Genomic DNA, 21167 nt, shown 5'->3' with positions numbered 1-21167 from the left:
TGCGTAAATGCACTTCCTGTCTCCGGCAATGATATTCGCTACTGACATACTTTTTATCATTACTTCCACACAAAGAACTGTTGAGCTTTCTGCATATTAAAGAGTATATGTTGTATGATATAAACAAGTAAATAAACAATGAAAAATATTTAGGTACTATTTGGTTTTATGAAATGTTACAATGACATCAGGAAATACACATCCTCAAGAAAATATAGGTTATTCAAACAGTAAACGGCGCTTTTATCACAGGTGAAGTCCCACTACAAGCGTCAAGTGGCTTGGGAAAAAAAAAAATTAGATCCCAGAATTGTGGTCTCACACTGGGAGATGAACATGAGGTTATACAGGTATTCCTCGATTAACGCGGTTAATTAATTTCTCGATGTTACCGCGTCAATCAAATCTAATAATCAATGGTAAAAATTACAATTCGTCCATGATCGATTACTGTATTAATAATTCGTTTTATATATGGTACTCTTTTAGGAAAGATAAAAAATGAATGCAAAGTAAATGTTTAATAAATAATACTTGTGCTTACATTATTTACTGCAATTTTTTTTTTATCAAAAGAAGTTATCAAGAGTCGTTTGAACAGTTAGTTTTTTTCTTATCGGCATAAATTCTACGATAACAAGCAAAATGACTCTCCAGACCTCAGCAATAAAACATAAAGAAAAAACTCTGCAAATATAATACATGATGGTACAAATTAAGTGGATATTGAATCCAACATTATTTCATAGCCGAATATAGAAACTACAAGAGTTTCGTGTCGAATATATAGAAACTAAATGTTTTGGCGGATGCAAGCATAAGCAACCTTATGGGCAACTCGTAGTAAAGGTGGAGTAAGCTCCAGATCACTTTCGTTAGTATTTACCATAATGTAAAACACGTCTCCTAGAGGATATGTATGATAAATAATCATTTGGCTCTCTATTTCAGTAATACATGGTTTATTTATTTTCAGTTACAATCTAGAAATTGTTGAACGAACAAAGAATAAAAAAAAAAATAATAATAATCCATACTATACTGACATCGGAGGTCGCGGTATCTTTCAGATACAATTTATTGTTAAATATCACAACCTTTACATAAGATGTGTTAAACCAAACTGAAAGCAAAAAACAGTGCGGAATATCACTCGTAACATATGAATGCACAGCTGCTCATGACCTATACGCTGAATTGTGTAAGAATATTTATATGAAACATTTTTCATGTATCTGTCAGATGAGCTGCGAGCTCCACAAGGTTAAAGGCGCGTTAATCAAAACTTTTGCCGCGTATATCAAGGGATTGCCACAATTAATTTCGCCGCGTTAATCAAATCCCGCGTTAAGCAAGGAATACCTGTATAAAATGCGCCTTGAAAAAGTATTTGTAAATATGTCATATACAACTGGATAGCAAAATTCATATTAATCAAACACGCCTAATCCATGTAGAAAGTATTTTTAACTTGGGTATAGTTATGTTAAAGATACCAAGCAATTTTAAACCTCGTTTTACTCCATTTTTCCCAAGTAAGCAAACAGACATAAATTGCAGGCGCAAACTTGACATTTTGTCTGTTTGCTTACTTGGGAAAAATGGAGTAAAACCAGGTTTAAAATTGCTTGGTATCTTTAACATAACGCCTAATCCATCTTCCTTGAAAGCTACTTGAGAACAAACATCAAAACACAAGTTATAGTTGAGTAGTAATGGTCAACTGAGGTCGCAATAGCAGAATTCTGTATGAGGATTGTAGAGGATATGATCTACCTCGGGAACCATCTAGTATGATCTAGGCCTTATTGCTTTCCCGTTTAAATAGTTGAATGGCAATACAACGATCATGACCATAAAAACTATGTAAATATATGAAACGAAGTGAAGTAGAATTAAAGAAAAATAAACCACAATTCAGTAAACAATACTTAAAACCAATATAATATTTTGAAAGTTATGTTGGAATAGAAGTTTAAATACAATTTTAGGACCAGAAAATCATTAGGATACTTTTATTTACTGTATCATTAACAATTTTCTGGGTCTAATTGTCACCTATCTGCTTTAAAAGCACCAGTCATTCATATGGAATTCCAATCATTTAACAAGTTTTAATCGTTTATGCCACCATAAGTAATTATGGTGGCATAAATGATTCTTGGAGAGGTTTTAGATGAAGCACCCCAAATGTGAGAACAATATTCTAAGTCGGTGGGATTTGCAGTTAATAAAATGGAAAAGGCTAACTTCTAATTTTCTTGGCTACCTTTTGTTACAAAGCAATCGAATGGGTTCCTCAAGTGTTCATACTATCGTAAGCTCACACGCACAAAGCGAGATACCTTCCTGCCACTTCACATCGCCATCCTAAAAAAACAAACAAAAAACACTTGGAATTTTCCAAACTGTCCTGTAGAGCAGAGATGGAGAACTTATGACACTAGTATCATAAGTTCTCCATCCATATTTTCCTGTTTGCGTTCAGTTTAGGTTTGGCATTCGTGTGAACAAATGCGTTGAATTATTTTGTGCCGGTTCAACAATTTCTCATTGCTTGTGAAATTTGTAATACAAAGTTTTTATTTCTTTAATATTCTAGTCCTTTTATGGAGGAACCTTAAATTAAAAAAAAAAAAAAAATCTCGATTGAGTGATAAAGAAAACTGTCGAAGCTTTCAACAGGCATGGACCGAGAAGTACGGTGTTATTGACAGAAATGGTAAATCATTGTCCCATGAAACAGTAGTAAGCTGAACGTGGAATGTAAAAAGACATTTCGAAACAAATCATCAGTGGTATTTTGAAAAAAAAAAAAAAAAAGGTGAGGAAGAAAAGGAGAAATACGTTTCTCAGCAGCTACACCGAAAGTGTCAATCAAATAACTTCCTTAAATTCTTAAGAAGCCCTACGAATTTAACAAGTTTCAGCATTGCTCACTCCATAGCTCAGCATGGAAAAGCCCTCAGTGAAGGAGAATTTATTAAAGAAACTCTTCTGCAATGTGCACCAATTTTGTTTCAAGATATGCAAAATAAAGACAGGTGATTACAGTGATCTCCGATACATAACATCAATTAAAATGAGACTTAAATAATTGTAAATATTTTTCTATTTGTCTTGACGAAACTACTAATGCCATCTCATCGGCTTGGTTGACTGTCATTGCTAGATTTTCTGATGGGTAGAGAATGAGAGAAGAGCTGGTAAAGCTAGAAACACTACCAATAAGTACATCAGGGAACGAAATATGCAGCATTGCTCTAAAATGTTCTAAATTTTATCATTCATTCACAACTACATAGCCACAGTTTTTAGAGAACCAGAGAACAGAGGTGTGCATGGAGGGGAGAATGAACTCAGAGCGCTCATTCCAGTAAACATTATTTCAGTTATTTGGTTAGAGCAGGTGTTTGGATCGGGAGAGCAAAAAGCTTAATCGGACCACAGAAAAGATCCATAAAATCCTGAAGGTTATCTCACTTGACACCGTTTTGCTATAGAGTACGATGACGAGAGTGGATCGATGTGCAGAAAGGGAAACTTGAATAAAGTTCTGTCGGTGTGACGAAGAGGAGAAGCAAACAGTCTGTTTAGAGGGAGAGCGGGCTTAAAAAGTTGCGTTCAAAGAATAATGAGGATGAACTGGTATTCTGATCAGTAGGTTAACTTTGTGGTAGATCATGGCTAATGGCAAACAATTCAGCTTCCCTTACAGTTTGTTTTCTGAAGTCAGGAGGAGTTAATTTGTTCTGACCATTAGACTCCTAGGAAATCTCAGTTTGAGTAATTAGACCGTATGAAATCTTCAAGATAAGTGATCAGAGTGCAATATAGCTGTGAATTAGGAGAAAGGTGAAGGCAACAAATGAAAGCTAAGAAAATCATGAGTGGAGATTTTGTGTTTGATACTTTGTTAAAAAATATCAGATTTGGCAAAAAGTGCATGTTCTTCCCTTTTTACTGAAGGCATAAGATGCAGTTGGGATAAGTGAAATGGATCCTAGTCCTTCAAGAATAGCAAATCAGGTTTAAATGTCTGCAAGTGGTCGTGTATATTCTTGTTGTATTGATATTAGTGAAATGGATATGCTTTTATTGGATGACATTTTGATACTTTCACTGGGGGGGGGATTTTTTTTCACATTTTTGAGATATTTTTGTTGCTTTTTCTGGGATATTTTTTATATTCGCAATGCAGGGGTGTTTGGTCATTTTTCATGACTGAGTTACTGCATAGCAGAGGTGACTTGTGAACAGACAGGTGTTGCCCAGACTAAAATCCAAGAGTGGCGAGACGAGAGTCCCCTGCGCACAGCTATATTCCGACTCCCTCCAGGCATGAGCTAGCAGAGCAAGCAACAGCAGGATTATTCGTCAGCCTCCAAGCGTGTTATTATAGGATTTGGATCCATTTACTATCTAGTGACCGGCCTATGAAAACAGCTTTACTGATGTTCCCTCAGAATGTTTAGCGAGGCCACATCACCTTTACTGCATCTGAGAAGGAAGTAAAAGTCAAAAACCAGGGACTCTGAAAATTAAACATGAGTAGCCACTTCGTCTCCAGGAAGCAGGATGATGAAAGTCACTTAACACCTAGGTGTTAGGTGGCTGTGGGAGCAATTCATTCATTAGTTTTTAAGCAATATTTTTGTCAACTTTATTTCATTCAATGATAGTATTAATCATTTCCACCATAATAATTCGAACCTTTTCAATCTTGTGGCGTGCATTTTACTAGTTTTTTTTGAGTGTTTATAGAACATTTTATTAGGCGAAGAACAAATACATAATTTTATTTCGTCCTTTGAATTTTAATTTTTGATTTATTGCTATGCTTGATGTTTCTTGATGAGAAACACACGGATTGTTTCTACAGCTATTTTCATTTCTATTGAACGAGCCACTACCTGAAGAAATAGAAACATGAGCGCACACGGTACAGAGAATTTTAGACATTCGATATGGGAGAGAGGAGTCTGAAATCTATGGAGAAAACTAACATTTTTAATTAAAAAATACTAAACAAAATATTTGCCTAAGTGAAATAATTTTAGAAACATTTCCAGGCATATCAGTAATAGCGAATGTTTCAATATACATGCAGACTTGATGTCGCCGGTAGTGCAGTTTTTATTATCAGCATGATTTACTGTAAATGATATCATCTAGGTTGCATTAGTTAGAGCAGGACAAAGTTCAGCAAAACATTGAAAAGATTATTTTCACTTTTAAGACCCATCATAAGTAAAGACGGAGATATCACACTAAGCAGCCAGACTGAAGGAGTGCACATTAAAAGAAAGTCACTTTGATATAAAAGTTCTTCGTATCTTAAATGGAATTTGAACCCAGATCTTTTTTCACCCAAAAGGCATCGTCGATATTGACTGAGATGCAGAGGTTGTGCTAGAGGGACCATCTATTAAATGGATTGCCTTCTCTTGGATAGTATCAATAATCTTTATGGAAGTAGCTGATGCACCAACCGTGAGAAATAGTATTCTAAGACTGAGAATATTTGGGATTTATAGTATTAGCTGTTGTACAGGTAAAAAATAGTGCCGTGCACAGAAAATGGCACTTTCTTGGGGAATACGGATGCCATGTGTTTGTACTAAGATAATTTGAGGTATAAGTCAACCCAAGAAGATGAAATAATTTTGATTGGAGATACTTCAGCTAAAATAAGGGAAAGTAAAACGAAGTTATTCTTCAAGAATAAAACACCCCACCGCTAAAAATGGCAAGGTGGACAGTGTTTAAGACTTTAGTTATGGAAATTATTGAATCCTGGATTCAAGAATTTCGACACTAACTTAGCTGGTGATTGTTTGGAATTAAACAAAAGAAGAGGTCTGAGATTGATGTATTATATCTGTTAATAGCTTATGTAGTTTCTGCTCGATTTTTCCTATTCCTGGATGAAAGACGACAATTTTCAGGAGGAAAAATCCTTCCACCTGCGTATGACACCCGCTAATTCAATTTCAGTTGAAAAAGTCCTCCTAAGCGCACACAGTAACGACAATGCCATTTGAAAAGACCTTGGTTCGAATACTGTATAGGATGAGAAAATATCCTTATGAGGTCCTTTCATTACTCAAGCTAGTATCATTTGGACTCAGCAGGGTTACTTTAACGTCTGGAAGCTCGGGTTTTTCATCTCTTAAACAGACCGACATAAGTATACATGCATGAACAGTAAAGAGCGCAACATGCAAATAACATTAACTGCCCTATCTGATCATTAAGTTTATACAAAGCCAAGTTATTTGGCTATGGCAGGACACTGAACTTGACATGGTTAAGTGGAAGAGTTCATTTCATTAATCAAATAGGATTTGTGATCAGTGAAAGAAGGTCATTAATGCATAGGAAGAAGGGAATGAGTGAAAATCCAAAGTGCTGGATATTATAACATAAATGAGAAAGTCCGAAGAGAAGAAATCCTCAACACTGACACTCAGTGAACGAACACAGAGGAAACTAGAGCTAGTTGCGGATGAAAGGCTGAACACAAGAGTAGCTTGGTAAGAGAACCCCTATGCCAGACCTGATGAAATGCGAGCGAATATATCGCAATGATCACAAGAGGTTTCTTTCAAATCTTTGCATGTTTTTTGTCCAAATGGTTTGATAATGTTGGCAAAGAGATCTATATTGATAATTATAAATTAAGAAATTAATTGGTAATAAGAGAAAATGGCACGGTTGTTGATAAACCCCCTGTTTTTTGATAGAATTGAGGCAGGGTAATGGAAACTATTGTGTAATAGTTGACTCTTCTATTTTAGGAAAGCAGAATATCAGCTTGCTTCCATTAGGTTGGGTAGATATCCCAGTCAAGTATGACAGTTTGTGAACACGAAATAAGATAAGCGCTCATTATGGAGATCAAATTTTGAGCCCAAATGCAGAGAAGGATACACTCAGAAAACTTCTTGTTATCCGTCTGTTAAACATTTTCTTTCTGGTAAATATCATCCAAGTGAATTATTCTTTTGCAAAGTGGGAAGTAATTTCCTTTCGTCACGTATACAAGAGTTGAAGACTGATGCCAAGAAAGGAACTCCTTTATTCTATCTCGTAAGAACGTTGGAGTTTTCCATCTGGGAACCCTGGTTTTTCATCCCGAAAAACAGGCAAAACATCCAGAACCTGCAAGTTGACGGACACAAGATCACTATGCTGTGAGCTATTAGTTGCTTCGAGTGTTAAAAAAAAAAACAATCCATCGAGGATTGTTCCAGTTAATCCGTCAAAGCAGATGCTTATATTGAAAAAGAGGAAATAAATCAGACCACGGACAGGAGGAATAGAAAACATATGTAGGTTATCCACTGTAATACATAAGACGAAAATAGGACAAGGCTCTGGTCTGTTTCCAATAGAAGATATATGCATTGGAGCGAAAAATGTTCATGGGGTAAGGATGGCGAGGATTACACGGCATTCTGCTGGATACACGGAGATAAAGTATCACCATGAATCCACTAGATGGACTCTTTAATTATGCATACTAACAGCAAGTATATTTTGTATTTCATCTGAATCTTCGCAATTAAAGAGAAGCCAGTTAGCTGAGCCTGAAATCCAGTTGGATGAATTTTACTGAAATTTGGTAATGAGCATCTATAAGGTTCCCCCCTCCCCCCCAGTGAATTCCATTTTTGTTTCAGTCTAACTATTTGCACGGAAACAAAGAGACAAACATTTCGAAATGATATATAACCATAACTACGTAGACTTAGATATGCGAATAAATGTCGGAATTCGGATGAACACTAGAATTTGCAATTCAGTCTTAATTTAATTAGGATTGTTTTTATTGAAAAAATGAATCGGCGTTATAGTAATACTTCTTCACTAGATTAATATCACTATTATATTTTGAGTTATTTCAATAATTATCTGCCTAGAAATACTTATAGATTAGTGAGCCAAGTCTCACCAATATCTATAACCTTGTGTCTCTCATTTGGCCTCGCCAAATGACATAACCATATGTTATATTATTTGGCGAGGTTATAGATAACCAATGCCAGAAACTCCTCCCTCTTGTCCTGATACTTCTGGCATTAGTATATAGAACCCGTAACATCCCTTTAGGCCGCCTTTACTTCCTGATCTGACCACCCTATTCAATATCGTTGCTTAAGAGACTAGATTCTGTATTTGTTGGTCATTTTCTCTCTCTCACCTGCATTCACCTTAATTGAATAAGTTTTCCTGACTTCGCGCTTCAACACTCTCAGTAAACAGAGATCTCTCTCTCTCTCTAGATGCAGTCCGACAACATTATATAGATCATTCTTTCCGTCAAATTCAGACCATTGGTTCATATACCCTACAACATTCTTTCTGCATAGCCACGCCCTTCACCACTGTTCGCCTCTAAGCTAGAATGGCAGGAGACTGTCTTCATCTTCTCGCCCTTGTTTTTTGCTTCGTCCAACAACTTCTTCATATCGGCCCTCACAGAATACGTCTCACCTCTCAAATCATTAGTGTAACAATAGTTTGTTACACTTTCATTAAGTTCTCCTCTGATCAAAATCTCCTTACATTTGCTTGTATATTATGTTTTATCCGCTTTGACACTCTTGTTCCATTACCTTTCTTATATAGAACCCGTTTGAGATTCATTTCCCGTAGCTTCTTTTTTTTTTTTTTTGTTTTGTTTATTATTTTTCAGAGAGTGTTATCGATTATTGTATAAACCAATGAACATAAATTTAGCACCCTTGCAAAAGTCTTTCGTCATTAAATAAAAAAATACCTTCAATTCTGATTATTTTCCAAGGAGGAGAAATCACTTCAATATTTTATATACCAGCTTGAGAAACAGACTCCAAACGCTTTTAATATCTGAATGCACACATTGATTATAAACTTTCTGGTAATTCTTACTCTCTCGTGTTCAGTGACTCATTTAATAAGGAAGGTTTATCATATAAAAATCGAGATTTGGGGCAATTTATTCTTTAAGGATCGTTAACAAAGTAATGAGAATTTATGGAAATTTGTGTATATGGATACAAAGCAAGGATGCTTTGTATCCATAGCATCCTTGCTATGATCAGTTTCTGAGATTTTGTTAAAGGATGATTGATTTGGCCATACTTGCTAAATATTTATGAAGAAATCGGAACAGAAACAGATCACAAATTGGCTATGGTGTGATTTATTTATTTAAATTTAGATTTTAGCAAAGTTTCTTCTATATGAAGAATACACTAATTTCTCGGTGAAATAGTACGATAAAAAGTAATTATAAAGCTCCAGAGAGGTGACTTTTCTCAAAGCCAGATGTTTAGCAGTGGATTACCACAGTGCGAAAACTGGATTAGTTAGAATTTCGGTAGAAATTCCGTCATAACTAAAGCTATGATGCCGGTGTACTAGGTCTGTTTGTTGTTCTGTCCAATTTATTTTAAGGGATGAAAACCAGAGTTTATTGAAGAAAGAGAATAAATAAATTTAAAAAAAACAACCCTGTCTCATCATAAAACGAAGCTTGCTAACCTTCCTTCAGATGAAAAGGCCTTATAAAGATCTCTTTCTGACTTTCTACACGGATTCTGTCCCAGGTCTTTTCATCCACCAGAGAGTAAATATCACAACAGCGTAAAGAAAGTGCTCAGAAATAGAGCTATTTTTCTTTACTATACTATGATGTTTTAAGGAATACTTGTGACAAAAAGACTGAATAATATAAGCACGTAAACACAAGAAAGATATTTAATTAACCAAATATTTCAGTCTGGAAATAGCAGACCATCTTCAGTGGCACTACAGAACAGTTTTAAAAAAATACAAGGTGGAATACTAACAATAGATCATTTAAAAATAGAACAAGCCGCGTGATGTTATATCACTAAGTATTAACGGGAATATTTTTAAGTACAGACATGATTGAAATAAAGATATTAATTAATAATATTAAATAACAAAATTAATATGAATTAATGAGTTATCCTGATTAGACTTTCCCAGATTTGTAATATAGATATACAGTCATTTCGATTCAGGTTAGGACGATGGAGTAAGGCCTCTACGCTTTCTTTGAATAAACGTTCAAATGTATAATGGGATCTATGTAAGAGGCGAGTTTTTGACCAAAGGATGTTGTGGTTAGTTTCAATCCCGTGCTGAGCCAATCCAGATTTTTCAGGTTTGTTGTGATGAATGGAGGATTGATGTTCTTGGATTCTTTTTTCAAGAGAACGTTCAGTTTGTCCAAAATAGGAGAGATCACAGTTGCAGGGAATTTGATAACTCCAGGAAGAGACATAGTTGAGCGTTTATCTTTAGGAGAAGGAAAATGGGAAGATAATTTGTTAATAGGTGAATACGTAGCTGTTAACTCATATTTCTTCAGAATTCTTGCGATAGGTTCTGAAATCCCGGAAATGTAAGGAATTGGAACTCGACGTATTGAATTTTCGTTGTTTTGTGGTGGATTATAAGAATCGAGAAGATGTTGAGTACTCTTTTCGGAAAAGCCATTGAGTTTCATGTGTTGTTGGATAGTAGAAAGTTCTTTCTGTAGAAAATTAGAAGTAGAACAATTAGGTTTGGCTCTTCTGATAAGACATTTTATGATTCCTGTTTTTTGACAAGGATTATGTCAAAAAAAAAAACAGGAATTATTTCAAATTATGTCAAAAAACAACACATGAAACTCAATGGCTTTTCCGAAAAGAGTACACAACATCTTCTCGATTCTTATAACCTACCAAAAAACAACGAAGATTCAATACGTCGAGTTCTAATTCTTTACGTCTCAGGGATTTCAGAACCTATCGCAAGAATTCTGAAGAAATATGAGTTAACAGCTACGTATTCACATATTAACAAATTATCTTATGTCAGAACAAATTTTACAGCCAAGTAGAAGGAACTGCCATGGGAAGTCCTCTCTCTCCTGCTTTAGCCAACGTTTATTTAGAACATCTAGAAAAAGTCCTCTTCTCATCTATTTTCCCTCAACCATCCTTTTGGGTAAGATATATAGATGACATCTTTACTGTATGGCCGCACAACAAAGACTCCTTACCTTCTTTTTTAAACAGTATCAATTCCTTACATCATCGTATAAAGTTTACTATGGAAATGGAAGAAAACAACCAGTTATCTTTTTTTAGACGTTCTATTCTTAAATCGTCTTAGTCGTTATATTCTTAAAGAATCAGCCCATCATCCTTGTCAAAAAACAGGAATCATAAAATGTCTAATCAGAAGAGCCAAAACTAATTGTTCTACTTCTAATTTTCTACAGAAAGAACTTTCTACTATCCAACAACACATGAAACTCAATGGCTTTTCCGAAAAGAGTACTCAACATCTTCTCGATTCTTATAATCCACCACAAAACAACGAAGATTCAATACGTCGAGTTCCAATCCCTTACATCTCCGGGATTTCAGAACCTATCGCAAGAATTCTGAAGAAATATGAGTTAACAGCTATGTATTACCTATTAACAAATTATCTTCCCATTTTCCTTCTCCTAAAGATAAACGCTCACTATATCTCTTCCTGGAGTTTATCAAATTTCTTGCAACTGTGATCTCTCCTATTTTGGACAAACTGGACGTTCTCTTGAAAAAAGAATCAAAGAACATCGATCCTCCATTCATCACAGCAAACCTGAAAAATCTGGATTGGATCGAAACTAACCACAACATCCTTTGGTCAAAAAATCGCCTCTTACATAGATCCCGTTATAAATTTGAACGTTTATTCAAAGAAAGTGTAGAGTCCTAACCTGAATCGGAATGACTGTATATCTATATCACAAATCTGGTAAAGTCTAATCAGGATAACTCATTAATTCATATTAATTAATATCTTTATTTCAATCATGTCTCTACTTAAAAATATTCCCTTTAATACTTAGTGATATAACATCGTGCGGCTTGTTCTATTTTTAAATGAGCTATTGTTAGTATTCCACCTTGTATTTTTTAAAAACTGTTCTTGTAGTGCCACTGAAGATGGTTTGCTATTTCCAGACCGAAATATTTGGTTAATTAAATATCTTTCTTGTGTTTACGTGCATATATTATTTTACTATACTATATTCATTAATGCTTTAGATTTAAATATTAAAATTTCTCTTTATGAACGATGTAAATGGACGGAGCAATATATTCTTCGGAAGACCTCGATTCCTTAACAGATAATGTTAAATGATGGGGTGGGGGGGATGCAGCATCAAATATTTCATAATGCTAATAATCATTCCATCTCAGTCTTCTTTGGTATACTTTTTGCTCCAGGATGGTGCACCCAAAATTTCTTTAAGATTGCTTGATGCGGTACAGTTGAGCATCTGATTAGTTGATGACCTCTCACAAATAAATTATTTTTTTTCCCTCCTCGTCTTTTCTATAAATGCTTCCAAGATTGTAATAACAGCAGCCGCCGCCCGTCAACATACATATACACCTGCTCGAAAACTTACGGAACCAACTTCTCTTTCATTCCATCTACCTCTTTATGGGAAACAACTTCAGTTGTTAAACAACGCGTCAACATATTCCTTTCTTCTCGCTCCCCCCCAGTACTGGGCACGACAATGCGCTAGTGTGGGTTTGATATGTGTGTATAGTATATATGTAAAAAGTTTTCATTACTTAGTATATATCATGTTCCAAGCGAGTGAGCATAGCCACTTATTTTGGCGAAGTTAGTTGCTGTACAGAGAAGAGAATCAGCGAATATCAAGAATACATTTGATATGGTGAGTCACAAAGTCCAGTCTAGCTGAATGTCGTGTCGACGCAGAACATGGAATCATTTTCAAGCTCACAAAGTTCGTTCATAGAGGCAGTTTTAAACGTAACTTTTTACTACGAAGAGTTGTGAAGTCTGTTTTTCCATACCTTGAATCGGAGCGATAGATTATCCTGCCTAAAGTGTGAGTAATTCGATCTTAAAAGATGTGAACTATCAAACATCTTAATTCATAAGTGTTTATATTTTACATGCAAATCTGTCTGCTTGAAATGATTCTAACCACTGAATAACATTTTGAAAAAATTACTTTCTTTGAATAATAAATCGATTTTGTAAGTGCTTACCGTAATTCAAACTAGCTATTTAGTTTTTGAATCGCAGAGGATGAAATAAGTTCCTCATTCTAAAATATTTGTTAGCAATAAAGAAACCATTATTATTAATGTACATACCCATGTACTTACGTAATGTTCAGGAATTATATGGATAACGTAGCTAACAATGATCGGAAGTTTTTAACATAATTAAAAGGAGCATAATTTTTAATAGGAAGGAAGCCGATATCCCTTCTAGTAAGTTTCAAGTCCATGTTAAATTACAGCTCACAACTCTGGTCGTCTAGATGCAAATGGATGCAAATATGATTCAAAAGGTATTTGAACAAGATTCACTTTCTGGCGAGTGAGATTGCATCATAATGACGAGACGTCTGAAGCTGACATATACAGTTCATCATATAGATTTGTAAGATTCTTGCTAAGCATGGAATATAGTAGTGAATGAAAGAACATATTAGGAGTTCGTTTTAAGGGTTAAATGGAAAATAAGGACTGCTCTCAACAGTGGGTTCTGGAAAGCATACATCTTTCTGTTTTAAGAAAGAAGTAGTTAAGTGCTGTGGATAGAAAATTAGTATAATTATAATAGTGTGTTCAGGAAAAAGCTATACTCAATCCTACAAGGAAAAAGATTTATCTGTAATGGCAGATATAATAGAGTTAAGAGTGTTAACCGATGAGCACATTACTTTATTTGATTAGTGATTGTTATAAAAATGACCAATAGTCAAACTCCCTTCCCTACTCCAATTCCTACTTCTCAGGTCTTCTATTCCTCTTGATAGTGCATTTATGCAGTTAATTTGTGGTCTCTACTCTTTCCACATGACATGCCCATTTCTTTTGCTTTCTTGATTGATATATTCTTGGATGGAAATACCTGGGTTCGAATCCTAGCAAGAACCTTTAATAAGATGTTTTTCCTTTCATATGCAGACGTTTACTGATTTCATTCGAAGGGTCTTTCCTCCCCCCTCCACTCTCGAAAAGTTTCATACTGCAAACAAATTAGAAAACACGCAATTATTAAGACAATCTGCCAGCCCCATTGGCTTCAGCTGCTTTGGTCATACTTTAAAAGGCATCAATATTTTCTTAATCCGCACATTTTTTTTCTTATCCTAAGTTCATTTATTGAATTTTCTGATCCAAGGCATTTCCGAGATTAAAATACCTGACACTCGTACGAGATGGACATTATGTGATACATTTACTCTATAAATGCATCACCTAATGATGACATTTTTTTTAAATCAAAAGGACCCGCTGGTTCGTTCTGCCACCATTTAAGTTCTTGAAGAGACATTTCGTTCTACATAATTATCTCCAAAAGGAATTTTTTAATTGAACGATGCTTGTAGCTTTGAACCAAAACACTTAAGTGACTCATTTTCTATTATGTGTTAATCTTCTCATGAGACAATACTGCTATAAAACTATAAACGTAAATTATCTATTAGGAAGTTGGCATCGTTACAAATGTACCCTACCCTGTCTGGAAACTTCCTTGTTTCTAGTAATAGGAACATCTTTCAAATATCATATTCAGATATTACTTGCACTGTAGTTAAGGATGAACTCGTGTCTGTTTGCGGATCGATTAGTCACCAAGCAGGACAAGTATGCAATAGCGGGTTTGGTAAATTCTTTCAACTTATTCGAAAGTATTTTACTTCTTATGAAAGTCACGATACATTTCACAGTATTAAAGTCGAATGAAGGCGAATGCTAATACCATCACAGGCGTGAGTAATTTCCTAATATTTTTATTTTACGTTCATCATTATTAAAGCATAAACATTTATTTGTAACTTTAACCTATCCAGGTTATATCGAATACAACCTAGAACGAAAAATATAATTGCCATTCATTTCGGTTTAGGATCCGACTGTAGAGCTGGGAGTTATGTTTTTGGACTTCAGGCTAACACACGAGATATCATAGTTTTAAATCCCCCCCCCCCCAAGAACCGGCCATTACTGACCAGACAAAGCTGAAATAAAAGCATATCGAGAGATAGGGGCTACATTAAAAATACTTCTCCCTAGGATTATGTTTAATTTGTTCTGTTTCTGTTATCTCGTCTTCAAATCTCTCTAGAATTTCAGAAATTGCCTTACACTTAGTTTGGTTAGCATAAAGTTAATTACTTACTTAATCAGGATAACTTACGTGTTACAAAAACCTAGCCTCTAAATCATCCAAGATGTGACCATTGATCACATCATAGTCAAATGGCAAATCTTGAATTATAGTAGAAAAAGCCTCGTGACCAGTTCTAGTTAAATCTTGAAGATTAAAGCAGAGAATGGGAGGTCGTTCAACAAATACACCGCCTGGTAGAACACATCACACTCTGTTTTAATTGGAACCAGCACACCGCAGCCGTATTTTTGGATCTAGCAAAGTCATTCGACAAAGTCTGGCACCATGGCCTACTCTACAAGCTTATAAAAGCCAACACACCCATAAACATCGTAAGGGTGATCAAATATTATCTCTCAAACAGATACATGCAGATAAAAATCAATGGAATTGTATCATCCAGAAGAAAAATTCTGGCAGGTGTACCCCAGGGCTCTCTCCTGTCCCCCCCCCCCCACTCTTCTCGATCTATGTGACTGATATCCCGCAAAACTCAAGAACAACCATCACTGCCCTACATGCAGATGATACGGCAATACTGACCAGATCTTTCATCCCCAAGCTGGCAGTCAAAAGACTCCAGGATAGCATCGCCTCTTTTGCAAAGTGGTTCTCGGATTGAAGGATTTAGATCAATCCACAGAAAAGCTCAGCTATAATTTTTACCAGAAGAAAAGCGCTCATTAATGAAGACATCCAACTCTATGGGAAAAAGATTCCGTAGCAAACAGAAACCAAGTATCTGGGAGTTCAACCGGACAAAAGAATTAGATTCAACAGTCACATTAAACATATATCTGTTGCAAGACATCCAGAGCCATAGCACAGCTTTATCCCTATGATCAACCGCAGAAGTAAAATTCATGTACAAAATAAACTGCTAATATACAAGATGGTAATACGTCCTGTAATCACGTATGCCTCCCCAGCGTGGAGCCACACCTGACAGTCTAATATTCTAAAACTCCAGATGATTCAAAATAAGCGCCTACGGATAATTTTGGATGCACCGTGGTATGTCAGAAACACCCAGATCCATGGGGAGACCAAAACCCCTTACATCGACCCCCCCCCGGACTACATGATCTAGCAGAGAAGTCTTTCACTAGAGCAATCACTCATCCTAATCCACTGATCAAAGAAGGCTCAGAATACGATGAGACAGTCTACAACAAGCACAAAAGACCAAAAGCAATCCTGCTCCCAGCTGAAATCAACTAACTACACTGTCCACAAAGGGGGAACATAAAGCTCAAAACTACCCCATTCATGAGTTCACCTACCTAGACAAAGGGGAATATAAATGCATATTTGCTTCGCCCGTCCAGTCAGTAACGTTGAACATCGTTCGGGAGTGCTTGGAATGTTCGAGAGTGCTTTACAGTGCTTGCATTCCAAGTTAGACAATAGATGGCGTATTGGTTCTCCAGCCACTGCAGCATACATATGCCCCAGTATCGTACTTTGTCTCTAGAGAACAATTCCCTGTATATTTAGTAATTGGTCCATTCACGATATTAAATGTGCGAGTAAATCCATTCACGTCATAAATTTACCTAAAGATATGGCTGCGTAATGAAAAGATGATTCATTGCTTACTTCTTTTTTTTTTTTTTTTTACAATGTGATCAAAATTCTCCTCTCCTTCCCTTGGCAACTCGTTCGCCCATTCACATCTGTGCTGTTCTACAAAGATGTTTATTAATTCATGTAGAGGGATTGGGCATTTATCGATTTTCCTCATAAACCTATCTAATATATAATTGTGGAGGTATGAATATCTTAACATATTTAATTTTATAGTATTCTAATCCTAAACTTGGTATTTACTGCATTGGTCACATCATTTTGAAATGCTATTAAAATGCATTGAATTTTTGTTATAAATGTGTAGCTTGACACTTTGTAGCTCAAAAGTAAATAGCTCTACACAGAAGTTTATAGCAGTATCACATATCGAAGACTAATTTATAGTACACTAGGTACCAATAGTAGTTTTTAAACATCGGTATTTTTTTTAAGGCATTGACAACTTATTGCTCACAATCCATAAAATAATTCAAATTTATCTGTGAGTTGGTTGTCTAAATCGGAGTGAATTACTTCAAATTCCCTTCATAAACTCGCACATCTAATTTGTTCGCCCAGATAAACAGGAAGCGGAAGCCTATGTCATAAAATATCGTTGCTATGTTTCAACTATTCCAACCGAAGTGCTCAGATTGGAGATCTCGTTATTTTTGATGAGTTGTGGGAATCTTATTGTTGTTCTCTGAACAAATTAAAGCAATAGTTTGGACATTAAAAAATTTCTTATTCTAATACTAATTAATACGAAGTATTATCACCCTCTTATTTTTAGTTTCAAAATTATAAGTATTTCTTGCGCACTTTTATTAACATAACAAAAAATATAAAGTTGCACTTAGACTTAATTTTGCGTTTTATTTATAATTAAATAAAAGACTTCAATTACGGATCAACAAAATTAAATTTTATGATAAATATCAATAATGCAATAAGTAGTCTTATATCTTCCACAATGGGATCTCAGAAAAATTTATTCCCGTTCTTATTTTACGGTACACTCAAATTAGCACCTGAGCACAAAATGCGTCATAGAGCATCCCTTCAAAATTAATAAAATTAAGTTGATATGTAAAATCTTTAAATTCTATGAATATCAGCAAATGTTTTAAATGCAATATGCATATAGTGCTTGAATCCTCTAGGTCTCTCTTTTGGTAACTTTAGATTACCAAACTAGCAATCAGTTTACAATTTTTGATTCTTCTTCAATAATTTAATATTTCAGTAATCAGAGGGGATATTGCATTTACAATGATGTCATGCCACTAAACTCTGGAACTTCCAAATCATTAAAAAAAAAATTCAAAAACTGTTGACTTCTACATGTACTAGAGTTTTTGAAATTTTTTTTTTAAATGATTTCAAACTAGACCTGCAGTAAAATAAGCATATATAGCTACTATGCTTTTTCTAAGTATAATAGGTATAGGTAATATAAATGCTGGGGGTTTCAAAAATAGAAATTTATTGATACACTTTTAAAGCAAATCATTGTGTATTTAGATTTGCAAATTATAGTCATTTAGAGAAGGTTGTGGTGTTTTCGGAAGGTTTGACACACACACACACACACACGCACACGGGGAGGAGAGAGAGTCCTGAAAAACGCAATATTTAAGAATCACCCCAAAACTGTCATCCTGATTTTATTTGTAATATTTGATCTTAGATAATTAATTTCATGCATAAAATTATCCCTCAATTCTCTTCCCCGTAACCATTCCCCATTAACTTACTTAAGCAAAAATGATAGCGTAATTTAGAATTCCTTTCAGATCACAGTAATTACTTCTTAAATTGCTTACTGCTCAAGCAACCTCTAAAATTTGCAATCGGAGAGAGATAATGCATGTGAGAAGGGTACTAAAATCTTAGTGACCTACTCTCCATCTAAAATATATATTTTGAACTGTACTTTAGAACTGCGAAACTTACCTCTGTAATACATTTCAATGTGAACAGTGATAGGTTCCCTTTGTGATTTTTTTTTTTCAATTCGTTGTGTAATCATATTTTGATTAGTACTATATAAGTCTGAAGGAGCTCTCTAACGTCAAATATTCCCCTCTCCTCTCTGCATATTTTCATAATACCATACTCAGTTTAGTCCCATAGCGGTTTCGTGATTGTGTTATGCTCTTAGCTTTTACTTAATATTGCTATACGAGAGTGGTCTAAAAAAGTTCTCTTTTTCATAGAATGGCAACACTATCGGCAAGATTTTTTTTTCTAAGTTGGTACATCTGTCATAAGCATCCACGTGAAATTGCAAGCCATTCTATCAAGTAGTTTGTTTTATACAGCTGTCTGAAGCAAAAGTGCTGTCTGTATCCCTTGAAGTGGATAAAATTGAGTATCGTGCGGTTATAAAATTCTTTGTAAAAAAAAGATTTAACGCCAAACGAAATTCATTAGAAGTTCATAAAAGTTTATGGGCACTGTTCTCCTTCGTTTTCAACGATTACGAAATGAGCTGCCGAGTTTAAGCGTAGTCCTACCAGCCTTGAAGATGATCCACGTGAAAGACGTCCAAAAAGTGTAACACACCAGAAATCATTGATCAAGTGCACGATGTTGGATGGTATTGGATGACCGGCGAGTCAAAGTGCGTGAAATTGTTGAGACTATAGGCATTTCAAAAGAACGTGTAGGATATATTTTTCATGAAGAATTGCAAATGAAAAAGCTTTGCGCAAGATGGGTACTGCGCTTGCTCACAGTAGATCAAAAACGCACTCGCATGAAAATAACTGAACAGTGTGTGGAGATTACGAGGGTGATCTGAAAGGTTCTCGGCCTAACAATGAAAAAGCGAATTTATAATTTCAAAATTAGTTTTATTTTTCAACATAATCTCCCTCAAGACTAATACATTTATTTCAGCGCCATTATCCCGTCCGTGTAGTGGTTCTCAGTACAATCTGCAAAATACCCCTCTACAGATGCAATCATCTCTTGATTCGAAGAAAAACGCTGACCAGCGAGGAAGAGTTTTAGTTTTGGGAAGAGATAGAAGTCAGAGGGAGCCAAATCTGGGGAATAGGGTGAATGTTCCAACAATTCATAGTGCAGATCCCTTAATTTTCCCATTGCCAAAACACCTTTGTGGGCAGGTGCATTGTCTTGATGAAAGATGATTTTTTTTTTCTTCCGCAAAAACTGGTATTTTCTCACGAATTGTTTCGTCTAGTCTGGTTAAAAGATCGGAATAATATTCCCCGGTTATTGTTTTACTCTTTTCAAGATACTTAATAAACAAAATGCATTAGCATTCCAAAACACCGATGCCATGACCTTTCCAGCTGATGCAATCGACACTGTCGCTAAACAGCAAGTTTCTGTCCATTGCTTTGACTGCTGTTTGGATTCTGGTGTGTAATGGTGAATCAAAGTCTCATCCATACCAATAAAGCGACGCACAAAATCAGTTTTATTCTTGTTAAAACCTCCACACACTGTTCAGAGATTTTCATGTGAGTGCGTTTTTGGTCTGCTGTGAGCAAGTGCGGGCACCGATCTTGCGCAAAGCTTTTTCATTTGCAATTCTTCATGCAAAATATATCCTATACGTTGTTTTGAAATGCCTATAGTCTCAGTAATTTCATGCACATTGACTCGCCGGTCATCCAATATCATATTGTGCACTTGATTTCTGGTGTTGTTACACTTTTTGGACGTCTTTCACGGGGATCATCTTCAAGGCTGTTACGGCCACGTTTAAACTCGGCAGCCCATTTCTTAATTGTCGAAAACGAAGGAGAAGAGTGCCCATAAACTTATGATCTTCGAATGAATTTCTTTTGGCGCTAAACCTTTTTTTACAAAGAATTTTATAACCGCACGATACTCAATTTTATCCATTTCAAGGGATACAGACAACACTTTTGCTTCAGACAGCTGTATAAAACCAACTACTTTATAGAATGACTTTCAATTTCACATGGATGCTTATGACAGATGTACCAACTTAGAAAAAAATCTTGCCGATGGTGTTGCCATCTATGGTCGAGGCCAAGTACTTCTCAGTCCACCCTCATATGTTGAAAAATAAAAATAGTTTTGAAATTATGAATTGGTTTTTTTTTTCATTATTAGGCGAGAACTTTTGAGATCACCCTCGTATTTATATTTCTTGACATTGTTGGCTGATTTATGGTCTTGTTATCTGATAGGCTATCTTAATGTAGGATATCGTCTGCAGTGATTGTAATCTGTTTCGAAAATTGATCAGAGTTTATGATAGGTAACTCCGATGCCGAGGATTGCATTTAATTTGCATTAAGACACAAGCACTGATTAGGAGTCCGTATATTCGCTTTTCATTAGTGCTTTTGATTACGGTT

The 21167-nt window shown here is 35.4% G+C and overlaps 1 protein-coding gene across 8 annotated transcripts in view; it reads left to right on the top strand.

The window, feature by feature from the left end:
* The window catches only part of LOC150109091 (phospholipase D1-like), a 584228-nt gene that overhangs the window by 25575 nt on the left and 537486 nt on the right, over nucleotides 1-21167 (top strand). The window contains exon 1 of one of the 8 annotated variants that reach the window (XM_090411571.1): nucleotides 14706-14833. The exons of the other annotated variants lie outside the window; for them this stretch is intronic. The gene's annotated coding sequence lies outside the window, so the exon portion shown is untranslated. Of the gene's footprint in view, nucleotides 1-14705; nucleotides 14834-21167 lie in introns of those variants that run through there. 8 annotated transcript variants of the gene reach the window in all.

The sequence above is a fragment of the Typopeltis vanoorti genome, chromosome 2 (genome assembly GCF_054136105.1).
Source record: "Typopeltis vanoorti isolate ZY-2024b chromosome 2, IOZ_Tvanoo_1.0, whole genome shotgun sequence".
Classification (NCBI taxonomy): domain Eukaryota; kingdom Metazoa; phylum Arthropoda; class Arachnida; order Uropygi; family Thelyphonidae; genus Typopeltis; species Typopeltis vanoorti.
This window is presented reverse-complemented; position numbering and strand designations above follow the sequence as displayed.